The sequence below is a fragment of the Herpailurus yagouaroundi genome, unplaced genomic scaffold, assembly GCF_014898765.1.
Source record: "Herpailurus yagouaroundi ecotype Mexico unplaced genomic scaffold, PumYag 187, whole genome shotgun sequence".
NCBI classification, from domain to species: Eukaryota; Metazoa; Chordata; class Mammalia; order Carnivora; family Felidae; genus Herpailurus; species Herpailurus yagouaroundi.
The window spans coordinates 24,245,062-24,250,267 of NW_024412418.1; positions in this window are offsets into that span (position 1 = coordinate 24,245,062).

The window sequence follows — 5,206 nt, forward strand, 5'->3', positions numbered from 1 at the left end:
ACGTGGATGGAACTGGAGAGTGTGATGCTAAGTGAAATAAGCCATACAGAGAAAGACAGATACCATATGGTTTCACTCTTATGTGGATCCTGAGAAACTGAACAGGAACCCATGGGGGAGGGGAAGAAAAAAAAAAAAAAGAGGTTAGAGTGGGAGAGAGCCAAAGCATAAGAGACTGTTGAGAACTGAGAGCAAACTGAGGGTTGATGGGGGGTGGGAGGGAGGAGAGGGTGGGTGATGGGTATTGAGGAGGGCACCTTTTGGGATGAGCACTGGGTGTTGTATGGAAACCAATTTGACAATAAATTTCATATATAAATAAAAAAAAATAAAAATAAAATATTGGGACAGAAAAAAAAAAACCATTGGTGATGCAGCATTTCTTAAAAGAATTCATGGAAGAACGGAGAGGCACTGGGGGTGGGGTCTTAGGTTGGGATTGCATATCTGGAAGTAGCCTACTTTTGAGTCTCCTTGGGTAATGTTGCTAAATGCTTCAGATTCACCACCTCCCCCACAACCTCCTCGTAACACTTGGTACCTAGGAGTTAAAAGGGTGGTCCACTGTTGCTTCTGGGATTTTCTTCCAAGCGAACACAAGTTCAGATGGTTTTGAAGCTGGTGCTTTTCATGTTTGTGCATGCAAGGCCAGAACCATTAGTTAACAACTGTTGCCTGTTCTACAATGATTTTCAGATATATCCCAATCTCGGGGGCTGCTGTGATGTGAAATGTGCATCTCTAAGGATGGTGAAATATGGCTGAAGCAGAGAGAAAGAGAGAGAGAGAGAGAGTGAGTTGTGTGTTGCAGGGAGCAGGGTGAGGTGAGCAAGTGATAGCCTGTGGCCAGTCCAAACATCTTAAGGCATTTTGACTTTATCTTAGTCTTAGTTAAGCTAATAAGGATATCAAGCAGAAGAATGATAACCTTTGCTGCCAAGCATAAAATAGATTGGACAGGAGCAGATCCAAGGAAGAGGCTGTAGAGGACTCTGGCTCCTGCTACGTTGGAGAACTTGGCAACTTTTGGTGGGGGCTTCAACCACAGAGACTGCTAATCCAAGATGGCCAGCTCTTCCCCAATTCCCCAGGAAAAAGTTGTGTCCCAGGGAGAAGTTCAAACACAGAAAGACCCTTAGCTTTTGACTTTGAATGAATATTCCAGCTAACTGAAACTGATCCCTTTAGGAACTGAATTTTCTTTTAGATGAGAAACTCTTTCAATTCAATATAAATTTAGACATCTTTATTCTGGGGCCTAAAAATGTAATCTAATCTTTTTCAACTGAGTGCTATCATTAAGGATACCAATATTCTTTGAACAACAACAAAAAGAATATCAATATTAATTAATGAATGGAGTAGCAATGTCATGAGTTCTAAAAGGCTACTGAGTTGTATAAAGCAATTTTCCCCTGTGTGTTTTCCCAATGATAACACCTAAGACTTCTTCTTCTTGCTATGGTTTTCGAAGGCTGTTTGCATCCATGATCTCACTGATCCTCACAGCATTCTGTGTGTCAAGTCAGGTCCTCCTGGGAGCAGATGGCAAGATGAAATTAGAAGTGTGAGAGATTTACTGAGGGACATGCATGTGAACGATGAAAGGGAAAGAGAGCAGGGGTAGGCAGGGAGAGCCTTCATGTATAATACAGGTCTGACATCCCTGGAAGAACTAGAGGAGGAAAGAGACAGGTGGGAAGAGGCTCAGACTGCAATATAGCTCTGGGTATGTCTCTACTGGGCTGATGGGGAGCTCCTGAACAGAGTGCTTGCTAGAAAAATCCTGTGACAAAGCAGAAAATGTGTAGTTCTAGTTCCACTACCACACTCAGTCACTGGCTAGGAGCAGCCCGGAGAGGGTGTGGTCCTGGCATAAATGCTATCATAGATGGTCAAAATGTGGCATCTGGAAGCTGCTAGCTAACTGTACTCCTCCTGGCAGTTTTCCTCTTTAGTAAGAGAGATCTTCGCAGCAATCGTCCATGGCTACCACAACCTATGAAGCAGGCAAATTACGTACCATTAACCCTATTTTAAAGAAGTTTCAGATAGTTAAACATGTTCAGTGTGATAGTGACAGATTCTGAGGATTCCTGGTTGTCTTGTTGAGGATATTTGTAAAGTATTTTTGAAAACCCTGGCATGGTAGATGGTCTTTAAAGATGACCACCATCTATTACTTCTATTCTTGTAGGTCAATCTGCCTCTCATATCCAGAGGTGGAATCTCTTGCCCTTCCCCTTGAATCTTGCTGGCTCTCTGCCTCGCTTTGACCAATAGAATCTGAAGTGTTGTTCTGCAGTCTTTCAGAGGACAAGCAGCTTCTTCTCTTCCTTCTTAGAAGCCAGATACCATGTAAGTAGTTTGACTATAACCTCATTCCAATTATAGAACTGGAGAAAACACCACTTAGAACCAAATTGAGAAGTGTTCTACTAAATAACTGACTAGTACTTCTCCAAAGTGTCAAGACCATGAAAGACAGGGCTGATGAACTCTTATAGGCTAGAAGAGAATAAGAGGAAACAACTAAACACAATGTGGAATCCTGGCTAGGATCTTGGGATAGAAAAAGATCATTAGTAGATCACCTGGTGAAGTTCGATAATGTCTGCCATTTAGTTAATAGTATCATACCATGTTAGCCTCGATGATGTATTAAGGATGTGTAGGAAGTTAACGTTAGTGGAACCAGATAATGGGTATATAGGAACTCTCCATACTGTTTTTGTTACACAAATTTTCAGGGTGATGTGTAAGGCATCAGTAGATACCTGGAACATCAGAACAGAGGCAGCAGCTCAGATAATCCCCACAGAGTTCCTCTTAAGTTGAGACTGTTAGAAAAAAAGGACTGATCTCAAGACTGAGGAGCTGGTGTCTTTTTCTGTGATGTTATCTGAGGGGGATGAATGACCTTTGACTTCCAAACAACCTCTCCATTTGTCTATCTTGAAGCTGAAATTCTTCTGGTAATTCATTAATTTAAGGCAACTACCATAAAAGATATCTTGTGTAACAGCAATTCTTGGAGATCAACCACGAAATAAGAACATTTGGTAAAATGTATGGGAAACAATTGCACAGTTTATCTACCTCTTGAAGATTATCTATGAACCTTAATCAATGAAAAGCTTTGAGAAATTCTCCAGTAAAGAAATCTATGTAACTTTATTTAGCCTAGCATTTATTCCTCAAATTTATTCAGTCACAGAATCCTAAATGTGTGCATGCAAAAATTTTCCTGCAAAAGAGCCTTTAGGGAATGCCAGATGAAGGCATCATAAACTGCAAAGGATTTTAAGTGGCAAAAATGAACCCCCTTTCCCTAGAAGGAATAAAAAGGAGGCCGAATGTCAAAATTACTGTAAAAAGTTCTCTCACATTAGGAGATAGTTCAAACTCAATAACCTATAAATATTCTCTCCTACTTCACAGATCCGTCAGGTAGTAGAAGGGTGTGTATTAGTCAACATTCTTAATTATAAGTAACAAAATCCACTCTAGGAAAGGGATTTATTATGGGACATGAGTAAGTTTATTAAACTTAAGTGAGGGCCAGGGAACATGTTTTGATGCTATGCAGCTAGAAGACTATGGCAAGTGGAAGCCCCCAACTGATATATAAAGTCAACTAGAAGAAATCCTATTGCCAGAGATGTCCAGCTCTTATCACCTGTGATGCCAGAAACTTACTCATAGCTACCCAGAAGAGCTGAGTGCCCCAGAAGACCCTGTCTTGTGGAGTGTACATCATGTGGTGTCTTGTGTCATCTTGTCATCTTGTGTCACGTGTGCTTTCCTGGGATTGAGAGGATGTGTTTCTTCACAGAGTGTAAGTCATGAATATCCCAGCTGCAAATGATTCTGGGAAATGTAGTTTTTCACATTTTCTAGAAGTTCTAGTACAGGAAGGCACACAAAAAGAGTTTTTGAACAGGTGTTGAGCAAACCAATTTGCAGCATTAGCTACAGCATGCTACATTTACTCATTTTTAATTTGGCATTTGCAAACATGAGATTGTTTTAAAATCATGATTGTCACTTTTTTTCCATCTCTACCCAGGCCATTAAACTATTATGAAAACATGAAACATGGCAGCAATGATAAAACCTAGAACTGTAATAATGATAATTATACATAATAATATAATCATAAAATAATAATAATAAAATCCATTATTAAAAATATGTACAATATAGTATTAATTTTTTAAACATTTATTCATTTTTTGAGAGACAGAGAGAGACAGAGCATGAGCAGGGGAGGGGCAGAGAGAGAGGGAGACACAGAATCTGAAGCAGGCTCCAGGTTCTGAGCTGTCAGCACAGAGCCCAATGTGGGGTTTGAACTCATAAACTGTGAGCTCATGACCTGCACCGAAGTTGGACACTTAGCCAACTGAGCCACCCAGGTCCTCCACATACAATATAGTATTAATGACCAGTCAAGTATTGCAGTTACACTAAACTTCAAAACTATGGCAGTGGAACTCAATGCTGATGAAATTCATCATCAGAGTAAAACAAAAATTCAGTATTATAATGGCAATAAAACTTAATATTCTAAATAGCCTGAATAATATGGGTTGAACCTCAATATTTGAAATTTGTTCTTTTTCTCTTAGTAGTTAAGAACTTGCATTCTAGAATCTGAGTGTCTGGTTCTACCCTGAGTTTCTGAAATTATGTTAGTTACTTAAGCAATTTAGTTCTCATTCTCATTATGAATTGGAGATAATAGTGGTTATCTCCCTCATAGGGATGGTGTGAGAATTAAATGGGAAAAAGCAGGAAAGTGCCCTGCTCACAGTAAGCAACGTATAAACGTTAGGTTATAGTTAGGGGAGAGTGGGGGAATGTCAATGAAACTCATTCTCTACTTTCCTTGAGATAGGAAGCCTGTGTCTATAATCTAGTAATCTGTGATGGATTCTCTGACATCTCTCTACTTAGCTATTTTCTGATGAGCTACCCATCACTACTTAGGGGGATGGCCACCCACTTTCAGTTTGGGATTGGTCCCACTTACATGCATGGAGTTTGGGAACTACATTCTGTCATAGAGCCATGAGGTCCTTTCTGGCTCTCTGGTTTTAAGGACTAAACTTCTCCAGAGCTCAGGGGTCTACCAATACCTTTAACTACCCTTCCTTGATTGTGGTTTTACAAAGAGAGACAGGGCTTTGGGACCAGTCACAGT